The sequence below is a fragment of the Mus caroli genome, chromosome 3 (assembly GCF_900094665.2).
Source record: "Mus caroli chromosome 3, CAROLI_EIJ_v1.1, whole genome shotgun sequence".
Classification (NCBI taxonomy): domain Eukaryota; kingdom Metazoa; phylum Chordata; class Mammalia; order Rodentia; family Muridae; genus Mus; species Mus caroli.
Window position 1 is genome coordinate 117,327,597 of NC_034572.1, and position 13,791 is coordinate 117,341,387.

A 13,791-nucleotide genomic window follows, 5' to 3' on the forward strand; every position below is an offset into this window, starting at 1 on the left:
TGAGGGCTGAATGATGTTCTGATCTGTGGGAATAGTAATCCACCATTCAGAGTCATTTTATTACTACATTCCTTTAGTAGAATAATAGTTGTGGGTTTACCCCTATGGCCCATGGTCTGTTGAGTCTCAGGTTCTTGTCACTTTAGAAGTGTCAGTTACTCTTTCTCTCTCGTGGAGTGGAGCTTAATTCCTATTTTAAAAACATGTTGGTTACTTCTATAACTTTTGTACCACCTTTACATCAATGTTTTGCAGGTTGGTCTCTGTTGTAGGTCATAGGGTTTGTAGCTGTGATATTAATGATTATCTTTGTCCTCCAGTAGCATGGAGTACCTTCTACGAGGATGAACATTAGCCAGTCGAGTGGAGTCTCTGTATTAACTTCTTTGTATTCTATGACATAAATCGTGTCTGTCTTCAGCAACCGAGCCTTATTATCTGTAGAAAACGGTGGAAAGCCTTGTGATTTTTGGAGGTGTTCATGGGTCCTTAACCATGAGGTTGGATACAAGAGAAACTAGATAAACCATCTTTACTTATTTCCAGTTTCCAGTCACCAAGCTTGAAAGCTGAACAACTAACAAGTGCTTTATTCTCCCTCCCTTCCTCCTCCTCCTCCTCCTCCCCCTCCTCCTTCCTCTCTATGCTGGAGGAGCCACCCACTGAGTTGAAACTGCACTGCCCCTGCAACCCTTTGCTTTCCCTCCTTGTTTTCTAACTGAATGATTGGTTCTAGGATTATCCTAGGGGAATGAATATTTAAATGAGTGACTTTCTTTTGAGTTACAGAATCAGGAACTCTGGTGACCCTCAGAAAAACAACAGCAGCAGGAACAACAACAACAACAACAACAACAACCCCAGCTTGTATATGAGAAAATCCTACTCCCCTAGAATTTTTGCACAATTAACCTGATTCCTCATTCACCTGAGACTAAATGATATCTCCATCAAACTCCTGTATAAATAAACATCATATCTATAACCTCAAGCAGATGGTGTCTGATATGCTGATGCGTTGCTAACTGCCATAGTTTGCTTCTATTGGAACCCCATGAGCAAAAGCAATTGGGAAGGAAGAGGCTTATTTCAGTTTACCATTCCAGTCACAGATAATCATGGAAGTCAGGGTCAAACTCAAGGCAAAAACTTAAGGCTAGTTATTTATGAACTTCCAGCAATGCTTTTGTCTCTGCTTCCTGTTTTGTCATAGAATGCTAGGATTGTAGATAGATGATACTGCTTATAGATCTTCATGTTTTTTCTGGGGTTGAATTCAAGTCTTTAAGCTGTGATAAAGACATTTCACTTGTTGAATTATGTGCTTGGCCCCTAATGTATCTTATTTTTTTCCAATCATGTTCTTTCCTATTCAGTAAAGTTATTGAAAATTTATTTTCCATGTAACTCATTCTAGTCATTTATTAGCTTGCTATCAATATTCAAATGGTCTACATATATAACTTGGGTATTGAGCTTAAAAAGAATATTTTTAATAAATTATGTTGAGCCAATTTTATTCGTATAGTTAAATGTTTCCAGTATCTTGTTTCATCTCTCTTGCAGTCTTTGTGCAAAAGTATGTATTTCCAATAAAAAATAGTTTGTATCTACAGCTAAAAAGATAAATAATATTTCCTGACTTGTATTTATAATTGCTTAAATGTCAGTATCAGCAGTGGACATTTATTATATGCATTTTAAGGTGTCAATTTGATTATATTCCTATTAACTCAGAATTTTACTTGTTATGTTAATAGTATTCAAATATATAGCTAACACCATTCTTCAGAAGTGGAATCAATTTCTATGGCCAGTGAGCCAGTGCATGTGTGCTCACATTGTGATTAACAGTGACGAATATTTATTGAAGTGTTGCCACTAGTTGTTATGCCAGAGATGATACTTGCTTATAGGGTAGAGTTTGTCTTTTGCCTAGTAAGTTGTTCTCTGACAGTAGTGTCCTGTGTTTCTCTTTAGCATCTCTTTCTTATTGATGTAGAGTGCATGTGCAAATGCACACGTGTACACATTTTTGGTACGCTTTTAACTTGCTGTTAATTTTTCTTTTCTTAAGTGGCATTGCTTTAAAACCTTAAATATCTCATTTTCATTCTCTGTTGGAGAGTGATGGTGGGTCTGAAGTAAGGTATCCCAGGCAGACTTAAACTTACTATGTACCTGAGACTCTACTTGAATGGATCCATAACTTCTATGTCTCCAGTATCGAGATAACAGGAATGTACCACCACCATAGCTATAGTTGATTAAATTTAACCTATTTGATGACATGGAATTTTGATTTTTAATTTTTTCCTCATGCTAGGTGATTGAGAACTTCCCATTCGTTTTTAGTTAATTGGTTATCTTGATAATAGGTGGTTAGAAACTTCTAAGCTAGGTTTAAGAGCTTGGGTGTTAGCAGAATTCATTTCTACATGAGAACCCCAGTTTAACTGGCTGTTGATTGGAAAGTTTCCTTCACATCTCAGATGTAACTCATGGCTATTTCCCATATTGCGCACTTAGTTGATAGTCTATATAGGCATGCTGGCTTCATGGTAGTATAGGGTAGTTAGTACTCCTGACCCATTGCTTTGGATGGAATCTATACATCAAAATATAGTGGGGATGTTTGTTAGAAGCAAGTCATAGGGACTTCACAGAGCTCAACAATGGGGCAAGGAGACCCTTGGGTTGTCCTAGAGTCTGGGGGCCACCATTCCCTATCGCATTATCTCCATGCTAACTTCAGGGAGCTTTGGATCAAGTCATGCTTCTTTTCAGAACGAGTTTGAATGTTGCCTACCCACGGAGGTCAGTATTTCAGTTATCTTCCTAATGCTTTGTAACCATCACCAGGGAGTTTACTTACTATTCAATGACCTTGTGCCAGGTTTGGTTTGCAAAATGGAAGGGTCTGAATGTCTCTGAAATAGATCTATGGTCTCAGTTTCTCGTCTGAACCCTAGGGAGAATGCACACATGCAGACTATTCTTTTCAGGGTACTTTTTTTTTTTTTTGGCCAGTGAGAGGTAATATACCAAAAACTGCAGCCACTTCTCCTACATGGTATTTTATTATTTTATTTTATTTTTTTAAACAGTAGCAATACTGACTTAATAACACAAAAGTACTGAGGACTGGTCTCAGCACCTAAAACCCTGTGCTCCAGAGTGCCTGGAGAATGAGGCTGAAGTGAGGCTCTGTTTCTACACTAGTACACGTGTGAATTTTTAACTCGACATCCACTGTGTTCTGCTCTTTTTAGACATTTTCACGTTCTCCTACTCTAGCTCTTTAGCATGCAAGTAGTAAGCTAGTGTATCTTTGCATTGTATTATATTAGAATGTTTGAGTTTCAAAATTGTGTTTGAGTTACTGACTTAGTTTCATAAAATAAATCATTAAATGAGTTTTGGCTTGACATTAGGACAAAATCTCCAACAATTCCCGAAATGACCCCACAGACACATGTGCCATTTTAGACTGTGTATTTATGTAAAACAGTATTCTCAATATTGACAGATATAAAATCAGACAGCAAATAATTCGGAAAATGTTGACTATGCTCTATGTCCCATGTGTCAAATACTCAGCTAAGATTTAATTCTTCATGTAAAAAAAAATGCTTATCCATCTCATTAGTATGCAAATTGGCTTTCATCTTTAACAAATGCTCTAAAACCTTATGTATACCAAAACTGATTTTAGGTAAATTTATTTTCCATTATCAGTAAATGTTTATTTCTTTAGTAAATGTCTCCAAATCCTGCTAGTCTAGGAACAGACTCTTTATATAAGGTCCTTTAGAGGACAAACAAAATCCAACCAACAGGAGCAACTGGACAGTTTTATGTCCATTTACAAGGACAGAGAATGCATCATGGTGTCTCCTACAATATATTTAATGTGTATTTGATGTTTATAAGCCTGAATTTTCTACACACTAACCTTGGAGATGTGTGTATTGAAAGGTAAAAGTAAACCGAATCAACCTCTGGATCCTAGGCATCATTTAAGATGAATTTGCTCCATTTTTATATGGCATAATGAAATGTATTGATAAACACATGATAATTTTAAGCTAACTAAGCCAAATAAAATTTATATATCCATCTAATGCTGTTATTTTCTTTTACTAAATGCACAGCACACTAATACCTTCATATAAGCAATTTTCATATTCTCAAATTGAAAAACATTGCAGCTATTTTGGGGGAATGTACCAGAGGGATAACTCTGTCAGGAATATGCTTGCATTTCAAAGATGAGGACCAGTGATTCCCAATCCTGGATATCTGAGTTTGAGTCTTGGGACCCAATGTACATACACATATGGACCCCTTGCCCAATAAAATACAATCAAAATATTTTTAAAGCTAGGGAGTAAAGTAGTGTGCTTATAAAATAATTAATCAATCAAACAAACAAACAAACAAAAAACCCACAACCAAACCAACCAACCAACCAAAACAAAACCATAAACCCAAAACCACTCCTGTGTCATCTGAAAAACAATGCCCAATATTGTCCTCTGGCTCCATCTCACACATAATGTACACACACACACACACACACACACACACACACACTTACAACTTATGTTGGGGTTCGGGGTGGGGAGAGAAAATGTGTATGTGCTGGAAATGAGAAAACTTCATTATTCTCAGGGAAATTAAACATAACACGTATCTACTTAAGGTACACATGAGTGTGTACACAGCCTATATACAAATGCATTTTCCAAATGCTCCTTCTTGGTGCCCAAGAAATCTCTATGTCACTCAAGATACACAGACAAATAAAATAGGAGTATAGTGCAACATTTACATAAACAGTTGGACATAGACCTTTACAAAATGGGATCTAAGGCAAGGCCCTAGGCTCAGGGATGAGCCCTCTCTGCTCCTATTTGAGATGTGATCATTTCTCTCCACACACTCTCCTGCCATGCTGTGCCACCACCTGCTACTCTCATCAGAAGCCAAATCAGTTGGGGACAGGGGACGTCCAATGTTACCTTTTAAATCCCTTAAACTTGAGGATAAAGGTGTTTTTTGTTTGTTTGTTTGTTTGTTTGTTTGTTTGTTTTTTATCCTTTGTAAGTAGCAGGTGGGATCAGACATGTTCCCATGTTGAGTGCCAAGAAACAGCCACTCAACCCGGACACGCTGAAAAGAATTTTCCCTTTATCTTCTCTGTCACCTTCTAATGCTATCTATTGTCCTTTGCACTCTGCTGATCCAAATGTGTAAGCACTGCTCTGTCCTTTAGCGTGTCTTACATACAACTCTGACCATGCTACTCCCTTGCTAAGAATCTGTGGAGAGAGTAGAAGCCGTGTGTAATTTAAGGCCTTGCACAGTCTGATGTCATGCCAGCTGCTGCTGTTCAGGCTGTGCTCCTGTTTGCCAAGCATTTCTTCAGAACTTTTCTGCCTTTTTGTGCCTCCAATGTCTTTCATTCCTTTACCAAGAGAAGTATCTCATCCTTCATACCACTTTCGGAATTTAGCTTCTGAATGGGCAGAATTCCGGGTTTCTTTTTATTTTACTGTGTACCGAGAGCACATCTCCAAGTACAAGGTTGTGTGTACCCCAAGAGGTCCTGCTTAGTGCTCTGTTGATCTTGCATTACTAGTATCCCGGTAATTACCTGGCAAATCAAAAATCATGCAACACCTCCAAAATTATTTGATGAGTAATATATGAATGAGTATGTGATTATAATATATTTTCTTCCTTTTAATTTTTAATTGGTTTTGAGCATACACTGCCAGGCTGATTTTGAACTCACGATTCTGCTGCTTCTATACCCTGAGCACTGAACTGAGAGGTAGAGACTACCATGCCCGGAGGATAGTTGACTTCAAACACTGAGCTGTTTCAATGACCTGAATATTTCAACACTTAAAATCAAAATGGATGAATCTAATGTGAGACCTTACATCTCAATGCCCAAGAAGTATCAAATGATCAATAAATGTATTTAGAACGGATTGGTTTATTAATAACTGATTCCTGGATGCTGTAAGCAAATGGGTATGTTAGACATCTTTTCATGACTTCTGGTATACTATTGCTTCCAAGTTCAATAGCTTTTAAGAGTCTTATGTGATGTTTTATTTTGCTCTCTTGATTACTGCCTGCTTGATTTCACTCTTGCTGGAAAGTTAATCTTTCCTGTTGTTGAGGCAGTCTTTCCCTGGTCTTAGAATTTACTTCATGACTCCCACAAAGACAGAAGAACAGCAGCTCTCCAGGATATCTCTGGAACTCCAGCTTCAGATTGGGACTGCTAACACATCCAGTCTACTACTGGATCCTTGGGCTCTCCATGAGAAGGCAACTGGTGTTGGACTATCTGGACCACATCCTATAAGCTACTCTAGTTCATACATAGATTCAGTTTTGTCAAGACTTGGTGGCAGCTTACAGCAGTGGCACACCTGAGAGATGGGACATCCGTCTTCTTTTCTTTTCTCTTTAAATTTTCTGCTACTCCTGTTAGTGCTTTATTTTTAAAAATAAATTATACTTCTATTCCATTTAACAGTTTCTATTATCCCTTTTGACTTCGTGTGATTTTTGACTTTATAAACCCTTTTAGCTGAGACCTATGAACTCAGAGAGCACGCATTAAATATTTAGACTCAGAAGCTGTGTTGTTTCCCCATCCTGCTTCCCTCCTTCACTTTCATGTCTCTTTCTTAGCCTCATTGTGGGAGTCAGATTCGCACTCCCCTTACTCGTTTATGTTTTTGACACAGACTCTGCCACTGCTGTGTATTGATGTGGATAAGCATCTCCCTGACGCAGTCTTCTTGAGGGCTGGGTCCTTGAAGTTGTCTGATGTAACTTCTGCCCGTCCTTTTCTTCTCCTGTAGGCTTCTCTGGTACGACCTTAGCTCCCTCTTTCTTTTTGATCCTCCCCTTTCTTCTTAGTTTTCCTCTTTTGTTTATTCTATTTTTCTCTATTATTAATTACTAGTTTTATCTGTGTATTTTCTTTTAAGTGCTGCACTCATGACTAATATGTTGGCACTCACTATAGGATCATTGTTCCTTGTCCTTAAAGAAGTTATTGGAGTTGGGAAGACCATTGTTGCTATTGCTGTCTTTTGACACAAGCTCATTGATCAGTGTGGCTAGTTCTTCTGTCCAAATCCCATGATCAGACTAATACTTTTACCACTGCTTTGTCCCAATGCTAAAATAAAGAAGTTTTTTTTTTTTTCAGTAGCTACATGGAATGTGGACCTCAAGATTTCCTGTGAAGAGAAAGCTAAACTTTAATCATGTTGTGATGTAATCCTAATAGACAATTTAACAACAACAGCAACAACAACAACAATGAAGGTGTTTTAAGAGTTCATTCAGCAACCAAATCCTAGACCTGTAAGTTCTAATTTGAACACTCTAGAAGCAAGACCTGCAGAAAAACTTTTCTCGGGTTTCTTTGCAGTAAACACAGAGAGTGTCACAGGCTAGAATATGACTTTGCAGCATGGGCTTCTCTTTCAGAGTCGGGATTCTCTGGGATTTCACAAAGTTTTTAAAATTTTAAATGTTTTAACTTCATTCTCATTATAAGAACATTTATATAAATAGGATTGGTAAGGTAGGTGATGGTGTTTTGCAATAGCATATGGAAAGTGTTTCGCATTCTGATGACGAGAAGACAAGGGATAAAAGAGGCATTGTTTCTAAATTACACAATGGAGAATTTGGGAAGCCAATAGAACTCTTTATAACTTACACCCTTCAAAAATTATTTGAAAAAAAAGTTAAAGACTTATTCATGTTTGTATATCATATTGCATCTATACATTATGGTATACACAAATGAGAATGTAGAAACTTTATAGAGTTACTATTAGTAAGCATTATGCTTCACTGGTCTAAGGCAGAGTCAAACAACACAATTATCTGACTTTCCAGTGCTCTGATAAGCTAAGGGCAACAGACGCTGTATGTGCAGACTAAACCTTGTGGAGATGCATTCTATCCAGTCAGTAATTCACTGTGAAAAGGAGCCTTCTGTTAATTTTGTTTTGATGACAGCTGGTACTATAAAGAATCACACAGAAGGAATCACATGTGAGATAAATAGGGCCCAATTGGACAGAGTTCATAGGTTTCGGAAAACTGGAAGCTCATTTTCATGTTGCATGCAGAAGTCCTTCTATTAGTGATGGTGGACCTGACCTTCACTTATTATTACAGTGAATGGCAATACCTTCTAAAACCAGCCACGGATAGAAGTGTGCTCTTCTGTCATCCCAGTGTGTTTCTGTTTCTGAGTCAAGTAAGTCTTTCTAATATGTGTGGGTAAGGGAAAGTCAGTTTTCAAAAGTGAGTCGATGGGAATAGGTATGGTTAGACTTCGTTTTGCTTACTTTATCCATAGCTTCCATTGGTTATTCACACGTGGGCTGTATTTAGAAGGCTTTAGTTTTAATGTGAGCTGCAAGTAAGCAAATTAGCAAGTTAGTGCTCAACATTACAATTTGATTCAATGACTTTTAAAATTGTAACATTGTAGCCACCATCCCTAAGGAAATCTCAAGAACTTTCTCTTTTGCCATTAACAGATTATAAAATAATAATTTTGAGAAGCTATTTGAAAAATCTCTGCAGTGAATACACATGTTTGTGGAAACTTGTGGAAGAATTTCTACTTACCCACATCCCTGAGAGGAGCAGTGTCTGGGGCTTTAGGGACCACTTTCACTTGTCATTAGATGAAGGCATTGACCCAAAGTTCTCCTTCAACACTAACGGGATTATTGTTGCCCCTGTATAATTTCAGATATGCATTTAAATAGAAAAACTATTCACATATTCACCCCTAACTACCCTCTCTCCAGGTTAAAGACATTTGAATAGTGTCTTATGGTACCAACATTCCAATTAGTCAGGGCCCACTGGTCACCATAGTCATGCTTGATTACCTCAGGTCTGACTGTCTTGCTTGAGACCACACAAACACATGTGATTGCTGCTGTGGCTTGCACATCTCAGCTGCAGGTCTGCTTTTTTTGCATAGCTCATTTCCTGGGTGGGGTCTGCGTCTTCTTGTCTGCTTTCTCTCTTTGCACTTTCGGTCATTTGAGACAGATGCTCTCACCTGTCAAATCTCATTTTTCACAGATAGCGTAATTCTGTTCTCTCAAGCAACAGTGTCACTGAAAAGATATTTCTTCGGTCCTTGGCTTTTTGTTCTTTTTTTTTCCTCCCCTAAATTTCCAGGAAGAGTGATTTCCAAAACAAAACAATGAGCTGTTACTGTCAATCTTAAATTAACATCTTTAATGGAGTAGCAAGTGAGGCTTTTCTTATAGTATCTGTCTCTTAGTGCATTTAGACTCAGAATTCCTTTAGAAGCTGAATGTAGTTGTAGGGCTCTGTAATCCATATGTGAAGAAGATTGCTTCAGAGTAAAACACTATCCCCACTCCCTGCTCCCTGACTTGGAGGACCTTGAAGCTGGACACTCACCCCTTCTTCATCACTGAAGTAATGTCACACCAATCATCACCTCTTGGGGAATTTGTCAGGGGGTACTTTTGCTGAAGTGTGAATCACACAAACATGTGACATATTTGTTAAGTGGTTGCTCTGATTACTAAGGAAATGTTACAAAGATTATTTTGCCAGCAATACACATACATACATTCTATTGAATTCAATTTTGAGCACTTAAACAGAGCAGGTTCTCTTCATAAGCTAAATGAATATTTAAAGATACTCTAAATCACAATGACCAAAAGGTAGTTCCAGTTTAAGAACAATGCTATTGCAAGATATAGAAGGAATATGTCTCAGTGGACTGCTGAAAGCAGTGTATGACTGTGGTATACTGTGAGCTGCTCCTTTTTTCTGTCCCCCTCTCCCTCCCTCCCTCCCTCCTTCCTCTGCCCTCCTTCCCTCCCTCATTCTTCTCCCTCTCCACTTTCTTTCTATCCTCTCTTCCTTTTTCTCTCTCTTCACCTTTGTGAGTCTCATGCAGCCCAGGCTGGTCTGGAAACTCCCTATGAAGCTGAAGATGACCTTGAATGTTTTATCCTTGTGCCTTAACATCCCAAGTGATTGAATCACAGGTATGTGCCACCACAAATGGTTTTTGCAGTGCCCGAGATGAAATATAGGATGTCATGCATGCTGGGCAGCCACCGTGCTACCTGAACTCATCCTCAGACCCCACAAATTGCTGTTTCTGCCTCCTAAGTATGCACACCATTTCACTTGGAAATGCAGCTTTCCTGACCTTGTTGAAATAAAAGATATGTTTAGGAAGGATGCAGAGGTGTGGCCTGCTGAAGGAGGTATGCCATTGATGGGTAGTCTTTCAGGTTTCAAAAGCCCATGCTAGACTTAATCTTGCCCTCTTCTAGCCTCCTTCCTGTGAATCAGATATAAGTTCTCAGCTACTGCTTCAGCACTATGCCTGCCTGCCATCACACTTCCTGCTATGATGATCACAGACTAATCCTCTGAAACTGTAAGCAAGTCCCTAATAAATGCTTTGTTTTATTGGGGGGAAAAAAAAACAAGTAAAGGGTGTGGATTCCATCTTCTTGATTCATTTTGTCTTATTTGTTACTCTTTACAGACTGATTTGAATCGACTTTACACATTTATGGAAAAGAGAATATAATCTGTGATGGTTAATTTTACCTGGTAACTGGGCCATGGAGTGTTGAAATAGTTGTTTGAACCTTCTGGGTCGATGTGTTTGGGGTGTTTCCGGATAAGATTAGCATCTGGGTCAGCAGACAGAGGGAAACAGGCTTATGTGGGTGAGCCTTGTCCAGCCAGCTGAAGACTCGAAGAGAGAACAGAAATTATGACTGACTGTTGCAAGTGGGACAGAGTTCTACTCTGCACTGTTTTCAGGCCCGTGAATCAGCAGACCTCCTGGTCTTCAGGACTTTGAACTCCGGTTAGAAATCTGTGCCATCTTCTCTCTTGGGTCTTTAATTGGCTAAATGTGGATTTTGCATAGCTCAGCATTTACTTGAATGAATTAATTCCTCAGAGCAATTCTTCATCTATTTATATGTGACAGATACTCCTGTATTCATTTTTATATCAGTAAATTTGTCTTTCTAGATTTGTAAAAGACATATACCCTAATAGATATGTAAAAAACATATACCCTAATATATGTATGTATATGTGTGTGTATATATATTTGTCATAGTTTCTATTGCTATAATAAACTTCATGTCCAAAAGCAACTTGGGGAGGAAAAGTTTTATTTGCTTTCATGGCCAAATTGGTTGGAGTCCATTTTGAAGGAAAATCATGGTTGGAACTCTCAGGGCAGGAACTTTAGGCAGGAACTGAAGCAGAGACGGCGGAAGAATGCTGTTTATTGACTTGTTTCCCATGGTTTGCTCACTATACCTTTCTTATACAACCCAGAACCTCATGCCCAGCATTGGTACTGCCACGGTGGCCTGGAGCCTCACACATCATTCATAAATCAAAAGACACCCGTACATTTCCTCCAAGCGAATGTGATGGAGGAAATTACTTAACTGAGGTTCATCTTCCCTGATAACTTTGGCTTGTGTCAAGTTGACAGACAGAAGGCAACACAGTTCTGTGTGGTGTGTGTGTGTGTGTTAGAGAGAGAGAGAGAGAGACTGAGAGAGAGAGTCTTGCTATGAATACTCTGAATAATCCAGACTATAATTATTTTATTTAGAATCAGAATATTATTTTATTCTAACCTGACTTTGCATGAATGTCTTTAAGGGAATATATTTAATAGGATCTTTATTAATTAGCATTAAACTAACAGACACTATAATTAATGTCAGTATGATACTTGGCCAGTCAGCCTATATCCTCAATAGTCAGAGTTCAATACTCCTATTGAAATAGCCCAAATATTCCGTTTCTTTGTGTCAGTCAGTATACCCTTCAATAATCTCCAGGCTTCTTCAATATAGAATAGTCAAAATGCAAGAGGAAGAATGAAAGATCTACAGCATCCTCATGGATTTCTGCCCTGGCACTATGCACCAATGCGATTTTAGTCAATACTTTGATATTGCTGCTAACATTAAGAGTTTTCACTGGTGAAATTATTTTCACTCTTTTTTTTTTCATTAAAGTTTCTTACTAAGAAATTTGTGGACAAGCATGGGTATTTAGACAATGGGGAAATTTTTGAGTTAGTGACACATATTTTCCAAGCTGAATCCAACAAAAACACTACCTTCTCTCTGTTTGTATCCCAGAAGTTTTTTATTGGCATCTAGCCTGCCCCATATGTTTTGTATTTTCATGCTAGGATGTTAATGATTTTGTTGCTTGAGATGACCTGTAATCATTTTGAAGAGACTTCTAGTGTTGAAATGTGCAAGAGGACCAGCCATACTTGTGGAGGATATAGGCTGACTGGCCAAGTTTCATACTGACATTAATTGTAGTGTCTGTTAGTTTAATGTTAATTAATAAAGACTTTATTAAATACATTCACTTAAGGACATACATGCAAAGTCAGGTTATCTATGGATCAGTTGATAAAAATATCCCAATCACACTCCTATGGGAATCTAATTCGGCCTTGCTCAGGGGAGCCATCTTTCAGTAATTTCTGATGAATTTATATGGTGGCTTTACACACCATAACTATTATGAGTAACAAGAGTCATTTGCATGGAAGAGAAAGCTGTAAGACCTGCCCCAGGCTATCATTGTACTTGTATTTAAGTTGGTCATCCTGACTCAACTTCTAGATACATTTTCCCACTTGTGTAACAGACAGTTTCAGACTTCGAAAAAATAATTCACACATATGTACCATTACTTTATAAATTAAAACACTATAATAGGAACAATGCAAGGGTGTTTTTATGTAGCACAAAATATGCTAGATATTTAATAATTCTTATTGTTAATCATAATAATTAAGGGAATTTAATCCTAAATTTTGTAAGACATGATAGCACATTGTTCAGTCATTAAAACAGCACACATCTGAAATTCAGATTCACTTTAAGAAGCATTGTCTCTTCTGCGTGTTTTCAGCTTGTCCAAGGCTATAGTGCATTACACAAGAGCAAAACCAAATACTAAGGAATGTTGTGGGCTCACTGGCATGTGCATCTGTTGTTGCCTCTGACCAACTTACTTAATTTACTAACATACAAATCTCTGCTACTCTCTGCTCTGTCAATTCCGTTGAGAAAGAATAACGCTTGAATTCTGTTCTGCCTCATGTATCACCAACAAAATTGCTAGGTCAGTTAGGTTTTGATTGTAGAATATTTATTTTTGGTGACAGGTATTGCAAATGTAAGAACCTCTGCAATCATACCTTCAATTAGTCCTCGATGGAGGAGGAAAAAAAAAGAAAAAAAAAAAGAAAAACCCAGCATGGAAATCCTTAAAGGAAGTCAATGCATGACATCAAAACAGTAGTTTTAGGATTATATATCTGGTGATTTTGTTTGCTGAGAAGAGGGGGACCACATTGTGTAAAGGCTGTGGATTTGGACAGAGAGGAGGTTGTGGTGGTTTACGGGACTATATTCATTTATTGGTTTCCTTTTTGAGACAGGTCTCTCTGTGTGCCTTAGTTATGGTTTTGTTGCTGTCAAGAGTCACTATGACCAAGGAAACCCTTCTAAAAGAAAACATTTTCTTCCTTTCCTTTCTTTCCTTTCCTTTCTTTCCTTTCCTTTCCTTTCCTTTCCTTTCCTTTCCTTTCCTTTCCTTTCCTTTCCTTTCCTTTCCTTCCCTTCCCTTCCCTTCCCTTCCCTTCCCTTC